A 16,800-nucleotide genomic window follows, 5' to 3' on the forward strand; every position below is an offset into this window, starting at 1 on the left:
GCTTTTCAAGACGGTGCAGGGCCTGGGGTCTCTGGTGTCTGGCCTGCCTCTGCCCATGTTGAATTCTGTGTTCCTCCTTCTGCCACTGGAACTGCCCGTCATCTCAGTAATGTCTGTTTACTTAAATCCAAGCCAATTAAATAAAGCATAACAATAGAGCACCCTTCTGAAAAGAGCACAAAGGAAGGAGAATTGCATGGCCACTGACAGAATAATGGGAGAGAGGGGAACAGCCTTTTACAAGAGATCCCGCCCAGAGAGCCTGGGAGGAGAACTGCCTCCTCCTCTGCTTCCTATTTATAGGGAGGCAAAGTCTTTTTCGTTGTTTCATCTGGATGCTAAGTCCTCCCCTGTTCTTGGGGTGAAATCTTAATGATATACCTTCACGAATCTTAATGTTTCTAAGATTACTGATATGAGAATTATTGCATTACACACACAGGAATATGGTTACAGAATTTCCAGAATGCTTGGGAATGCTGGCACAGTGGATTCAGCAATAGTTCAAGGCTAGTTTTTGTGTTATTATGTTTTCTCAGCCACCAAATAATATTTTCACTCAATTAAGAGATCCTTGCTTTTTAAAATTGATTATTATGGGTGTAACATTAGTAATAAAATGTTGGATGCTACCATTAAGAAAATAATTTGGGGAAGGGAAAAAAGATATTTCAAATTAGCACCACAGCAGGGAGGGAAGGATGCCAGCTTAGTCCCCACTTATCACACTGTCCCTTCTGCAACAATCTGTCACAAAAGGTGAAGAGCCCACAGCAGCTGGAGATCACCTCTAACTGTAATCCATACTTCAAGACTTCAGTGGGTTGATGAAATCCCTTGCTTCTAGAGCTTTTAGCTCTTTAGGCCAAATATAGATTTGTCAGAATTTCATTTTTCTGGTCAGATGATTACAGCACAGCCTGTGTTTTCCTCTCTCTGGTGTAGTCCCTTTTCCTAAACACATGCCATTTCAAATTTGCCACAGTCAGGAATGTTAGATGGTTCAGGAGTCCAGGCAAAGGACACCAGCTGTCAGCTGAATTCTGACTTCTTTAGACAACAGCTAGACTTCGAATACTCACAACACCTCAAAAATAGCCCATTGCTCTGTCTCTGGAGTCCAGCCCCATGCCTCCTCAGTGACATCTCTGTGTAGTGCTGCAGGTTGACAGATGGCTCTCAGGAGGTGAATGCTGGCATATTAGTGAATGAAATGCTTTCTTTCTTACCCACAGTCCTTCTCAAAGACATCCTATGTCTCAAAAACCTTACTAAAGGCTTTTACATGCTAAGCAAAACTAAAAAGAGTTGAAGCTAAGAAACAAACTACAGATTAACACGAACTTAGGGTTCCTGCTCAAGCCTGATATTGACACTTCAAAAGTTTCCAAAATTGTCAAAGCACTTTTCCAAATACTTAATTTTATTTGATCCTTGCAACAACTCTATAAGGAAAGTCTCAGTAATAATCTTTTTCTTTTTTCCTTTTTTTTTTTTTTTTGCTACACTGAGAATTAAAAAAGTTAGAAGGTCTATCCAATATGCACTACAGTTTCTATATTCAAAGTTTAAGTTCTTTGTATTTCGAAGACCGAAACTGATTAATTCCTAATCAGAATAGTTAGGAAAAGAAGAACATTATCATTCATTAGACCTTTACTGACTCAAAGAAAGTGTTAAACCAGGAACAAGGAGATTTCATTGCTTATAATGCAGGAGCTCATGTACACACAGTGAACCATTAGCAAGCATACCTTTCTGTTTTGTGCAATACATAACCTCCATTGTTCATTCATATTTGCTATAAGACAGAGGATGTAATGTTGTAAATTGCAAAAGAAAATGATCCCTGCCCTTCTGGAGTGTATGGATTAGTTAGGGTGGAGTGGACAGACATTAAACAAATAAATAATATACATTGTTGGTGAGGATATATGAAAACAGACAGTGGGATGGGTGTGCATGTGTCTGCTTGGGCTGCCATAAAAGAATACCACAGACTGGGTGGTTTAAACCACAGATATTTATTTTCTTACAGGTCCAGAGGTTAGAAGTTCAAGCTCCAAGTACCTTCAGGGTTGATTTCTGCTGAGTTCTCTCTTCCTGGCTTGTAGATGGCTACCTTCTCATTTATCTGTTAAAGAAAAAAAATTCCTGACATTTGTTAAAGTGATAAGGAAGACTTTATTCAGGACTGAGAATATTGCAATATGAAAATGAAATTTGTCTCAACTCCAAATACAACAAAGACAGTTGAGGATTAACAGTGTGGAGGCATGAAGGGTGTGACACCTTTCCTCCCCAGCATGAGAGTCAGTGCAGATGATCCTGTAACAAGCGACAAGTTAACAAGAGAAAAGCATAACATGTTTATTTGATCATAATTTGAGATGACATGAGAACATTTAGATTGAAGACCAAAGACATAGGGTAGAACTATCCATTTTTATTTTTAGGTTCAATGAAAACACAGTCTGTAGATATATGAATGAACAAAAAGAGAGGGGCAGACCCAGCAAGGCTTGTCCAGCTTCTCCTTGGCCGCTGTGCAGCGTTCCTCCCTTCCAGGTATGGGACAGAGCCCTCTCTGGAATGGGGGTCTGATGATCTACCACCAAACATGGTTGGCCAGAGAATTTCTCTATGACCAGTTCTTACATAGAGTGGTGAGGGAAAGTTAGAGTAATATTTTTAAGTGTTATGGTTGGCTTTGGAGGAAGGTGGATCTAGTTTGTTATGGATCTACCTTGAGGAAGACAGATTTTCATTTCTATGGTTTGTCTCAAGGGAAGATGAGCCTGAGAGATGAGAGGACAGGATCCTGCTTCTGAGGCTTATAAAATGGGGTTTGGTTTTGTTTTCTGAATCTCAATATTAACTAATGAGCAAAATGGGGGATCTTGGATGAAAAATTACCAAGAGCAGACATTGAGAGTAGGGTGACATCTACGTAGGTTGCTAAACCTTTGTAGCTAGATTTCTGCTGAAGGCAGGCCACACACTCAGCTGTCAAAGATGGGGGATGAGGAACTTGATCAACTATCCATAGTGATCAGATATAAGGGTGGGAGACTCTCTCTAAACAGACAGGATTCTTGCTAAAATTGGAATTGTAAGAACAGGGGCCTAAATCAGGGCCTAGTCAATAGGACTCAGAGGAACCTGACTGAAGTGTGGCCAAAACAGAGTCTTTACTGCTTTGTTCTCATGGAGAGAAAGAAAGCTTTGGTATCTTCTCTTTTAAGGACCCAGTCCTTAGATTAGAGACCCACCCTTATGTACTTCTTTAACTTTAATTACCTCCTTAATGGCCCTGTCACAAATACAGTCACTCTGGGGGAAAGACCTCAATATACACTTTAGAACATGGAAGTCCTTGAGACTAAGCCTAGGAATTTAGATTTTTGTCTTTTTTTGAAAAAAAAAAAAAAACAGAAACAAAGGACAGAATCTGTAAGTGGGGTCCTGGCAGAGTAAGTCTCATGGCAACTTGCGAGTCTGCTTATTTTCCTTGGAGCCTCTCCTAATTTCTTCTCCATACACCACTTGAGTTTATGAATTGCCATTAATTTATTCTACCATTTTAAAAGGTTGGTGTTCTGTGAGAATGGCTATTAACAAAAGAGACAAAAGTTAAGTGTTCGTGGTGGTTCAGAGAAAAGGGAACTCTGGTGCATGATTGGTGGGAATATAAATTAGTACAGCCATTATGGGAAACAGTATGGAGGTTCCTCAAACAATTTGAAATAGAACTACCATATGGCCCAGCAGTCCTATCACTGAAATAAATCAGTATGATGAAGAGAGATATGAACTTCCATGTTTACTGAGGCATTATTCCTAATAGCCAAGATAAGCAACGAACCTAAGCAGCCAATAATGACTGGATTTCAAATATGGTATATACAAATAGTGGAATAACACTTAGCCATGAAAAAGGAGAAATCCTATCATTTGCAACAACATGGGTGAACCTGAAGCACATGATGTTAAGTGAAATAAGCAGGCACAGATAGACAGTTCTCTCAGAATCCCATTTGTACGTGGCATCTAAAAAAAGTTCATCTCACAGACATAGAGAGCAGAATGGTGGCTGATGTGGGAGAGAAGATGCTGGGGAGATATTGGTCAAAGATTACAAAATTTCAGTTAGGACGGATAAATGCAAGAGACCTTTCGTACAGCCCAGTGACTACGTGTTCTTGAAAAATGGTGAGAATGATTTTCAAGTGCTCTCATCATAAAAACGACGATTACATGAGGTCATACATATGTTATTTAGCTTGACTTATCCATTTGGCAGTGTGTATTTGTCATGTTGCACATGATAAATATATAAAATTTTATCCGTCAATTTAAAAAATGATATAGATAAATAGAAATGTAAAAGATTGGAATTATATGGAAATTAGAAACAGATGGCTTCTGTCAACCCAAGAAGTGTTGCATTTCTTCAGATATATTACCAGATGCTGGGGAGAAAACAGCAGGGTAATATATAAATAAGAAAAAACACTGACACACGTGCCCCCTTACTGCCTTAGGCCCTCTCTATTGCAGTGCCAATCCATATTTTTTTATAAAGCGAAATATTTATTTATATATAAATGTATTCAATCAGAGAGCCAACGTGTGTTAACAGTTCAGCAAAATAAATTTTAAGCTTATAGCACTGAGCATGGTTATTTCTTTTCACCCTTTTTCAACAAGGCAGGAGTACTGACCCAATCTCATTATGTTCATTTGCCATTACGATGGAGATATTTACTGCTCATCAAATATCCTTTCATTATCCATGTTTCTTAGCTGCTGGTGTTTAAGTAAAGCTATGGTCAGTCCAGTGGGCTGGCTGAGAAAGTGGTGTGTGTTACTTCCTCATTAGGGCATTTAACAGCCAGTGCTCAGACCTCTGGGTGTCTTCTTTCCCTGCTACTATAACTCCTGAAAGTGGTGAGTTGAGCCACAGGAAGGATGTACCCAGATGTCTTGGTCACAGCATAAGAGAGAGGTTGCCTGGAAAGTCTCCCTGAAGGTGTCACAATCTCGGTGAAGAGACTATAAACCTTTATTGTTTAAAGCCTTGAAGCTTAAGCCTGACTTTCCTGACTAATCTAATGCTTTATCCTTCACCTATTTGTATAGTATTTTTACTCCCTTGAGTGATGTTGAGATGCTTTGAGTAAGACTACATCGTGTCTACTAAGTCAGCTTAACCCAGCCTGCTAGTTCTCACCAATGCTCTGGAATTTTGGAGATAAAAGGAGAGAATTCTTATTGTCTACCTTACCTAGATTTTCCATTCAGTTAAAGACTATATGTTTTTTTGAATTTTGATAACAGTTCTTAATTTTTTTAGCTGTATATTTTAAAATTTTTCCTTTGCAAGAAACATAATGTTCTTTTAAAAGGAAGTTTGATTAAAAAAAAACAACAAGAAAGACCATTGTCTGATCTATTCAATTATGAGTGACTTTGACTCACCATGACTTTCTTCTATTCACAGATAAATAAATAATGAACTGATTCTAAGCATAGAATAGAAATGGTTTACAAGGATGTTAGACTAAATGATTTATGTTGGCAGCTGCTCTCCTATTTAAAGATTGCTTGAGTAATGGATATTTTCCCAACTGTATTGGGAATTTAGTCTTCAATAGCTGCAAGCTTGTTGTCCTGGACAAGTGCATTGAATTATCTGAACTGTTCAATATCTCATAGAACATTCTTTGTTTGTTTGTTTGTTTTGTTTTTGAGATCTGGCTGTCTAGCCTAATGCTAGCCATCGAGATTAAGCCTTCAGAAACACTATTCAGGATTCCAGCCATTTCAAACATTTCAATGTTATACTTATCTGACAAAGTCTTTCAGAACATGAAATCAAATAACCAAATGCTGTTTCCTATGCTATAATGTATTTCAAAAACAAATATCCTGACTCAGCAATATACAGGTAATTTCATCTTGATGACTTTGCTGTTTAATGAAATATGGGTTCTTACATCAATTCAGGAAACCACACCTCGGCAATATTTTCTCTATGAGATTTTTGAAAGTCTGCATGAATCTGACTTTAATTCCAATGCTATATACATGCATATGTAGTAACTCTTAAATTACGCATGAAGTTTATGGACATCCTGGTATATGTGTATAGATGGCCTATTACTTGCACATACATATGCCAACCTCCAACCCTATATTAAATGCAGCCTCAGCACGCTGCATGGACATCCTATTAAACTGAGTAATCAGCTGATGAAAAATGATTTAGTTTTAGCTAAACAAGTCTTTGTCTTGAGTTCTTCATTAAATGATTTGTTCAATTCACGTGGTGATGTCAGTGTGCAACGGACACGCATTCTATTCTCTGTCTCATGTAGGCTGGTTCTTAAGCACAGTTGTCAATCAGTTGCCTTTGTCAGGTGTTGTTTGCCATGATTCTCAACAATGGTCATGCCCAGCTCTAAAAGGTTCTGGAAAGTGGCATAAAGCGCCTGTGGCTCAGTGAGTAGGGCACCGGCCCCATCTACCAAAGGTGGTAGGTTCAAACCCAGCCCCTGCCAAACAGCAACAACAACAAAAAAATAGCCCCGTGTTGTGATGGGCCCCTGTAGTCCCAGCTACTCAGAAGGCTGAGGCAAGAGAATCGCCTAAACCCAGGCGTTGGATGTTGCTGTGAGCTGTGACGCTACAGCACTCTACCAAGGGTGATAAAGTGAGACTCTGTCTCTAAAAAAAAAAAAAAAGAAAGAAATAATGGACTGGAGAAAATGGGAGGCAGAACCGCAGCTGAGTAAATTTCAATTTGTTCAAGAAGCTGAATGTGCTGAATAATAAATGTGCTTAGTAAGTGTTCCTAGTAAATTGTAAGTTGCCATCAGTGAAATACCACTTCTTAGAGCAGCCACAAGCCCTTGTGCTTGAAATTGCCTTTAACTGGAGTTGCAACCTTAAGACCAAAAAGCACAGAGGTCCCTAGACTTGGACAACTAATGTAAGCCAGGTGGGCTTCAAAATGGGCCTCAGCTCCACAATCAGTTACAAATTATGCATGCTTTGTAGCCTTCCCCATAGATAAGCGTCATCACATCTGAATGGCTTACGAGGCAAAAAACAAGCCGAGTGGTCTTCTAGCAATTCTGTTTATTTCTAAGTACCACTTCAGGAGAAAGTATTCTGTATTGTTCCAGGTAGAATTTCTAAGCAGAACTACTAATGCAGAATGACTTTTAGCTTCCTGAATGTCAAAATATGTTTAGTGTTTTATAGAAAAATTTAATTAGCTATTAAAAATTTTCTCTCCATTCTGTGCTGGAGAGAATCAATGCAGACTGGGCTAGAGGCCCAGTCCTTTAAAGATTACTGGATATAATTAACAATTTACCAGGACAAATGAATTCTCTTAGGAGAGATTACAATTGCCTCTATTTATTAGCTGAAAACAATTTAAAAATTTATTTCTCCTTGGATATAATACTTATAAAGCTTCACTAGAATGAATCTAAAAAATAAAAAAAAGCAATAATTAGCATTTGCACTGCCCTCTTCCTTCTGTGATTGTGCTTTGCAGGTTATAAATGCTCAGTGTATAATGTGTATAAAGAACCATCACAAAATCAAGTCTTGCCATCTTATCGCTGCCCAATAGAGAAAGAAAAAGACATGAGTCAAATTTTGTACTCAACTACATGATGTGATTGATGTACATGGATCAGTAATTGAATTACTAATTTTCTAAACTTTTTTTTTAACAGAAAGAAGCTAGAACGTATTATCAACCCTTTGAGAACACAACATAACGAAGTTTACTTATTTTACCACTTGCATAAATAGGTAAGACCCTGTCCTCTCTACCATAAAAGAGTTACCAACAATTGTGAAAAATAACTCTTTGCTAATGATGTTTTCTAATCTTTAAATAATTATTCATTTTAAGAAAGAAATATAAATTCAACGGCTCCTAGATTTAGAAATTATTAAATTAGGACTTGATAGTGTTTGTACGGATTTAATAGTAAAAGCATAAAAAGATCTTTCTCTGAAAGGATTGAACTAAGACTGATTCACCTGCAGGGTTAATACTAATAATATTTTCTTAGCACCTGTTCTGTGTGAGGCATGGGCTTTTGTAACTTTATTTCACATAGACTATTTATTCCTTATAACAGTGCCATGAGGTAAATATGGGAATCGTCTCCATTTAAACAGATTAGGGGTATGACGCAAAGAGGGGGAGAGGAGGCGAGTAGATGGAGGAGTCCCTGAGGTTCTGTACATGGTTCTAGAAGCACCAGGCCCTGGAAATATCACCAGCCCCAGCTTGATTAGGAGTGTGGTTTCATGTGGTGGTAGAAGAGTGTAGCAATCAGATTCTCCCATGTTTTGTGTAAATTCTATCTTAATTTATGGAAGAAAAAAACATATAGTACAATCACCGAAAGATTAGTAAATGCATGGCAGGCTAACTTTCACATTTGTAATTGTTTTTTAAACAATTGCTGCATGCATAAATAAAAAACACAAACACTTAGCTAAGCTGATAAGCAGAAACAACATTTTCCTTTGTTTTATTTTTTCTTTAAACTCACCCTTTGTAGGATAAAAGCAGAAAATTATACAATGATTACAAACGAATGATTTCTTATTCTAGGAAATGCTTTTTAACTTACTTTGTTTTTACTAGAAGTACTAAAAAGACAAATTTAAATTGGCCACAGCCACATTCATTGTACTGCTTTTATTATTGTTTATTTTATTTTTAAGCAAGAAGCTTTATGGATGTGGTACACCTTGGGGGGCAGGACACAATTGTAAGAGGGACTTTACCAAACAAACGCAAACATGGTGACCTGATTCTTTGTACCCTGGATTAATGTGAAACAATAAAAAAAATTTTTTTAAATTATACTAATTACTTAAACTATCCACCACAGACTAAACAATTGCTAATATTCAGCTATATGAAAATCTTTTCTAAAGAATAAATCATCCCAGAAAACGGGAAAGCTCTTCCTACTTCCCACTTCCTTTTCCTCCTTGCTTGTGATGAGATGTTGCCATGCTGAGAACGATACGCCCTTCCTACGCGTGTTCTTTTTAATCATTTGCTAATAGCACTAATTCCTATATTCTATAAGGTTGGCTCATTTTAATATTTTACTATTGAGCTTAGTCTTCTTAATTAGTATTTCTAAAAGCTTCCAGCATTTGAAAGACTTAGTGTTAAAATGGTTTAAACATGGCTTGCAAGAAGCCTATTTTCGATTTATGCAGAAGGAATCCAAAGTTTTTAATATATAATATCATGCAAATCCTACTTATGTTTTATTTTTTCCAAAGCTTTTTTTAGATTGGTGTGTAAAGATCTTGCTCATCTAAGTGGGGCTGATGATATTCACTCTTTTTTCCATAACCTAATAATTAAAATCTGTTTTATCTCCCCATGGATGAACTAGTATTCCCAAATATGGTATAAATTACTACCTTTGATATTTAATAAACATAAAAATACTTTTGTTTGGCCCATCTGAATTGTTCATACTCTCCCAGAATATCATGGGAAAAGTTAAAAAAGAAGAAAAGGAGATTTTTTTCTAATACTACAGTTAATTCTGGAATTTTTTAAGGTCACAGAACTATCAATTAGTAACAAAAGCAGACATAGAATTTTTCATAACACTTATTTTCTGGGAAGAGTAAAGTATCACTCTATCAGAGCTGAGGGAGGAACAAGAAGAAGAAAGTACCCTTTCTGGGAAAATAAGAGCAAATATGAGATTTTAGAGAAATTTCCTAGGTCAGAAATGTATTATCCTTTTGCATATAAAGAAAATAAGGTTCAAATATGTATATAACGTTATTTTTCAAGATGATACAGTGATTGCAGAACCTAAAGTCAAACTCATGTCTGTGAGACTCTGGAGCTATTTCACCTACCAGGAAATGAATTGGAAAAACCTAGTCTATTTGACATAAAAATAAAGGTTTCATTCACTTCTCCAATATTTTTTATCATCCTTTTATATCAATTGGGGGCTGATGTTTAGACTTCAAAGAAGACACAATTTCTACCTAAAATGAGAAAACAGTCTACTGGGAACTGTAAATATTCATTTGGCGATACCACAAATGTGACCATGTAATTAGATAGTTCTATTTTGCTATTTTATTTTAACATTGTTTACCAGATGATTACATTTGAAATCATCTGCTCACAGTGATTTGCTTAAACTTAATGGGATAATGAAAGTGAAAATACTTTGTCAATGACAAAGTTCTTTTTAATCATTTGCTAATAGCACTAATTCCTATATTCTATAAATTCAGAATCAAATACTTCCAACCTGACACATGTAATTCTAGTAAAGGTTGACATATGTCTCTGATGTTTGAGTCATATAGAATCAGCATCATTATCACACAAGCCCTGTTTGTATATCACAGTGCAGTGGTAACTGTTCTGAAAACTGTTTTGTTTCCAGCCTCTACCACCTATGACAGGCATTAGTTAATTCTGTAAGCCTCATAGTCAATTATTACTGTCCCAGGCAGCTGGTGCCTGACCAGAATCTTTACATACCTCGTTCTCTACCCTCATCATTCAAATCTACTCTCTTTTAATTTTTACTATTGTAGAACCCCCCCCCACCCCTGTGCTCACTCAATCTTGCTCTCTTTGTTAACATAAAAGTCAGAGCGATCTGTTTTAAAGTTGAATTGATATCAACTATTTAAAAGTTGAATTTAAGTTGAATTTATCAACTATTTAAAATAGTTGATATCAAAATTCAAAACTCTCCTATTCAAAATCCACCAATGGCTGCCTGTAATAGAATAAAACCCACGCTCTCTACTGTGGCTAATGAGGTGCTGTATAGCTGGCATCTTCTACTGCCCTGACATTATTCCAACATCATCTCCTCCCACTGAAGGCAGAGACTGTATGGCATTCTGAGATGGGTCAGCACCTAGAACCACCACCTCTTGGTGGACCCCCACTTCCTGGAGGGTGACGAGGTATGCCAGCATTACCATGGAACAATACAGGTGGACACACCAGGCATACCGTGTCCAACCCCTGGTGATGGTGGTTGTGCTTTTAAGGATTCCTTCAGGTCGTCTTAACAGGGCTCAGCTCATCATTTCTACCACGCTAAGACGCGTGCATATTTTTAACTCATGATTTTATAGCATTATGAGAAAACTTTATTTTTCTGATATGTAATCTTCCATCTTAATTTATAGTACCCCAAAATATCCATATAAATAAATTAGGGACAAATTAGCTAGAGGACATGAGAAAACCATTAGAAAAGCATAAGGTATTTAGTATTTCTTGTCTTTTAACTAACTAATAAGAATAGAATTCACTGCCATCTAAAATTGTTTAGCTTTTACTTTACTCTCAGAATAGATCTATACCTTTTCATTATTCATAGATGGGGGACATTTATCCTTTAAGACAATTGTCTATAAAATAGGCTGATTTTTATTTGATGTTGACACTATTCCAAGGTGATGAGTGTGTATATTGTTGAGAACATTTGGTAAGAACCACAGTCGAATCACAATACCCCAAGAGTTAAGGAAAAGAGACAGAAAACCTGGTATTTTCACTATCCTCTCTGAAAATAAGTACCTTGACGTGCCCTGATTACTACCTCATCAGTACTCAGTTCCAGTCCATGGCACTCTATGGGAATAATTCCAAAAGCAGATTAAGCATTCTAAAAATAAATTCTATTGGTAAATTAGGATATCAGATGCACCCTTTATGAAAGACTGTCCTGCTCTGTACTAGCAACTGGCAGGCATCCCTAAACCCCAAACTACTCTGGCTCTTTCTGAGCAAGAACCTATTCCAAGGGTGAGGTTTTAAAGAGGGATTTCTCATGGTTAACTAGAAACAAAAAGAGGGAGAATTGCCTGCCTACTCTGGCAGGAGTTAAAATAACAATCATAGTCCACCTACTTAACAGGCTGAGTCATGAGCACATTCTACTGATTTCTCAGCATTCTGGGCAGATTATTTGGGCTGGAATTCTGTAGGCAGAGGTGGGTACCACCTGGTGCAAAAACCTCTAGTTCTTATTAGGAGGGTGCTGTTATTAAGTCTTTTAACAGTTTGGCCAACTGGAGCTAGGAAAAGAAAAAATATTGTGATGTGGAGCACTTTTTCTAATGCTTAATATTAAAAACTTGGTGTTCTAAGCATGGTTGTTAAACAAAGAGCAATAGGAAAATCCAGTCCCTATGTAAAGAAAGAGCAATAGTCATCTTGACTCAAAGAGAGGTCCATGGGAGTATGGCTGAGGCATCTGAGAGAGACTGGGAGAACAGCAGCCTGGGTCCTGGCTCGCATTTGGTTCCGGATCCTAGACCTTCCTAAGGTCCATCGCTTTCCCAGACCTTGGTTTGTGAGGGACCTCAGGAACCACACAACAATCTTTCCCCTTCTGCTTTAGCAAAGTAGATTTCTATTAGTTTTAACCTTTCCTCCAAACTGACTGACACAAGGCTACTGCTGTTAACCTCTAGAATTTTTTTAATGCAAACATCCAGCAGGATTTGACCTTTAGTTCTTTTACTGGCCACGAGTACAAGTCACTTAAAAAGGGAAGGATGCTGTGAAACATCTTGAAAGTCAAAGCTTGCTGGATGTTTGTATTAAAAAGCTCTCAAGCTCATCTCCTCCCAGTGAAGGCAGACTGTGCAGGGTACTCAGTACTTAATGGGATTTTCGCTACATACCTGTTTTCCTTCTTATTCACATACACGTATGTATTTTATGGTTGTCAGTTTATGAAACCTGATTGAGAGTCTTTTCCATCCTCTGGTTGGCCTTCTGAGGACATCTATAAGCCCTTGAAAATCTTGTTCAAGCTCTCTTTTCCCTTGGGACAGAAAGCAGCATTTTTTTTTTTCAAAACTAAAGGGAGTTGCAAGAAAAAGGGGGGAATACATGGAGAGCAAAAGGACCATCATAGACAAATTTGGAGATAGAACAAGTAGTTTGAAGAAGGGCTTCTGGTGCAAAGTGAGTGGTCAGTCTTTAGCATTCCACATGTGCCTGCAAAAATAAGCTGCTTGTTAAGATGTATTCCTCTGGCCCTTCTAGCTCTTTGATTCAGCATAGAAAAGGTGGACTTAGCAGGAGGTGTACAGGTGTGTGAGAGAGAGTGTGTGTGTGTGTGTGTTCATATGCACACCTCATCTTAACATTTCAATACAAATCATTCCAAAGGCCACATTTCTACAAAATTTAACACAAATAGGATCATAAATTCAGGACACTTTAAAGCCTCAATGATTGAAACTAATTTTAATTTGGGGTAGCATATGGTATGAGGAACTTTGCAAGGAGATCCATTAGCTATTGTCCTGTGGATCTGGCTGGGGTGAGTGAAGGGCTTGGGGAGGGGGTAGTGAGTGACCTTTTTCCCTATAGTGATGCGGGTATGTCTGGGGTGTCCACCTTTGTCTCTCGGGCTGCTGCTGCTGGCCAAAAAGTAAAAAGAAAAGTAAACAAGGAAGCGTATTTTTGCAATGGTCATGATCCAACCTCCACGTAATACCTGCCTTATTCTCACTGAAATGTGTAAACAATTACATAAACTTTTCAAGTCAGTCTCCTTTCACAAGAGAGAAAAGGCTGTGGAGTGATGAATCAAATAAATATGTTTTTAATTATTCATTAAACACATTTTTTTTTTTTTGGAGACAGAGTCTCACTCTGTCGCCCTGAGTAGAGTGCTGTGGTGTCACAGTTCACAGCAACCTCCAACTCTTGGACTTACCGGATTCTCTTGCCTCAGCCTCCCCAGTAGCAGGGATTATAGGCGCATGCCACAATGCCTGGTTATTTTTTGGTTGTAGTTGTCGTTGTTTGGCAGGCCTGGGCTGGGTTCGAACCCACCAGCTCCAGTGTATGTGTGTGGTTAGCCGCTGAGCCACAGGCACTGAGCCTCATTAAACACATTTTGATTTGTACCTTTTTCAAGTCTCAATTCTAATAAAGAATAAGAAATACAAATAAGGAATTGTGTGGAAACAAGAAACTAAAATGTGTTGAAGGAAACAGCAAGTCCATTTTAATTGAGTTATGTAAGGTAAGAGAGTGAGTTAAGTCAGAGGGGATAAATTGAAATCAGAGCATGAATGAGCTATAAAACCTAGCTGAGGAGTTTATACTTTATTCATTAGACAGTGGGGATTCAGTAGGCAACAGGATTTAGGGGAGGGGAATGATGTGATCAGTTTGAGTTAGGAAGCTTAATGACACTGGCAAAGATGTACGGAATGAATTAAGTAGATTCTGAAGCAAAAGAGCTCATTTTAAAGATGCATGAATTGCATAGGTCAAATAAAAAATTCATTTTATGCTGAAGAAAGGTGTGTACCCTTCTAAGGACAAATAAAGAGTAAAGGTAAAATATAGGGGGAAAAATCCAGGGTTGGTACTTTTGTAAAAGTATTCAAAGAATTTTGTTATCTTGAGGCACTCATCCACAAATAACCATACAGAGCACTCACATCACATTTTGTTCCTCTTTTTTTTTTTTTAATTAAATCATAGCTGTGTACATCAATGCAATCATGGGGTACAATGTGCTGGTTTTATATACATTTTGAAATATTTTCATCACACTGGTTAACATAGCCTTCATGGCATTTTCTTAGTTGTTGTGTTAAGACATTTATATTCTACACCTAGTAAATTTCACATGTACCCTTGTAAGATGCACAGTAGGTGTGGTCCCACCAATTACTCTCCCTCCACCCTTCCCCACCCTCCCCTCCCCACCATCTCCCCTTTTCCCATATTCTTGGGCTATAATTGGGTTATAGCTTTCATATGAAAGCTATAGTGGTTTCATAGTAGGGCTGAGTACATTGGATACTTCTTTCATTCTTGAGATACTTTACTACATATGACATAGTAGGGCTGAGTACATTGGATACTTTTTTCTTCCATTTCATAGTAGGGCTGAGTACATTGGATACTTTTTCTTCCATTCTTGAGATACTTTACAACACATCACATTTTGCATTTGCTTCATCGGTTCTGCTTATTTGGCCAGTGGGAAACGTTGCTGTTTATATGGAGACTAGTGATACATCTGATTATTTTATATGAATGGAATAGTATTTCACAGTGTTGTATAAAAGCTATTCTGTCTGCTAAAGATTCTACAAAATCAATTTACCTGTTAAGTAATTCCATAATAGCGTTTCAGTTTCCCATGACTGTGGAATGCTCAGGTTTTGTGAAAATACTGTATTACAGTAAGTGGTGTGATCACTGTTTTTTTCTGGAAAGTTAAAACTCCTTTTCCCTTTGAGAGTTACTGGATGTTTAACTGAGTCTTCATGTCATCAGAGGGCCTTTTAAAATGAAGAAAAACCAAGAAAAATGGCCTTTTCTGTAAGTATGTAAGGAAAGACAGTTTGATGCTCCTTCAGTCTATGTGAGAAGATTCGGGCACCAGCAAAACCCTGATGTAGCTGAACATTAAGGCTGATTTCTGCTCAGTGTCTCAGTCAAATCCTTCTTCCTAAAAAGTCTAATGATGTACTTAAACCTGGTGATTTCTTATGATTTTTTTTTTTGGCTGGGGCTAGGTTTGAACCCACCACCTCCAGCATATGGGACCAGCGCCCTACTCCTTAAGCCACAGGCGCCGCCCTTCTTATGATTTTTTAAACTCTTTCTTTTCTTACCCACCGCCTGCACTTATTTTAATGAATGTCAAGGACTACAGTTGTACCATGAGCTCAGTAATTACTACAGAAGGCAGTTTGATTCTGAGACAGTTGTAGTCTCTGTAAGAGAAATTTAGAATTCACCAAAGCAAATACGTTAGTGAGGGGGAGCCAAAGCTTGAATCATTTAAAACCATTGTGAATAGAGCTCTAGAAAAGAGCCAGTGGTAATTAATCCTGAATAAAGAGCAAAGGACCAAAACAACCAAAAAGACCTTTTTCTGACACAGACAGACTGCTGTGGCCCACTGGGAAGCCGTGTGTAAGCCTCTTGTTTTTGGCTTGGGTGTTCCTGTTTGGCATAAGTGTATAATTGGAGTGAGTCTTGGTTTTGGAGTCTAAGAATTCTAAAGGAAATTTCATTTTAAAAGCAAGAGGAATTAAAAACTATAGTAATATATGATAATGTACATACTTGCTTATACGTAATAGAATTGAAAAATATTGTAGTATACAGCGGTGCCAAAAAATGTATACACATTTTAAACAAGGCAAAAGCTGTAATAAAATGGTAATACTAATAATGAAAGATGAATATAAGTCACATTTGACTCCTGCAATTACAAGAGGTGCTGCTCAAAGCATATACATAATGTAATGAACGATAGATAGGTAACGTCTCTTATAATGTGTACAGATATGTTGGCACCCCTGTTAAATACACACTTATATATAATATTCCCATATACTCATACACCTATGAATTATTTAAATATATGCTACCAAAGTGCCATCTGAATAAAACATGAGGACAGAGTAATTCTTCAGTGAGCTCTGTAGGGAAGTAATACACTGACGTATGTTTTAAATACAATTTTCTCATGGCACAGCTGAGTAATTACATAGTTTAAAACATTTGTAGATGGAGAATATGTAGCAAAACTTTTGACGTCATTCTTTCCACTGTAGTTTAATCCTCCCACTGTTGTTTCTGGCATCCAGAATCTATCAACTTTTCATCCTGTTCCTTACATTCCTGTCATCAGAGTTACTGTCATCTCCTTAGCTGACGGCTGTAGTATCCTGTACATACCTGGA

General features: G+C 37.5%; 1 protein-coding gene across 28 annotated transcripts in view; it reads left to right on the forward strand.

Moving 5' to 3' along the window:
* The window catches only part of MAP2 (microtubule associated protein 2), a 299,583-nt gene that overhangs the window by 194,816 nt on the left and 87,967 nt on the right, over window positions 1–16,800 (forward strand). For 24 of the 28 annotated variants that reach the window (XM_053597392.1, XM_053597404.1, XM_053597402.1 and 21 more), the window contains one exon: window positions 7,755–7,833. The exons of the other annotated variants lie outside the window; for them this stretch is intronic. The gene's annotated coding sequence lies outside the window, so the exon portion shown is untranslated. The remainder of the gene's footprint in view (window positions 1–7,754; window positions 7,834–16,800) is intronic. 28 annotated transcript variants of the gene reach the window in all.

The sequence above is a fragment of the Nycticebus coucang genome, chromosome 7 (genome assembly GCF_027406575.1).
Source record: "Nycticebus coucang isolate mNycCou1 chromosome 7, mNycCou1.pri, whole genome shotgun sequence".
Lineage (NCBI taxonomy): Eukaryota > Metazoa > Chordata > Mammalia > Primates > Lorisidae > Nycticebus > Nycticebus coucang.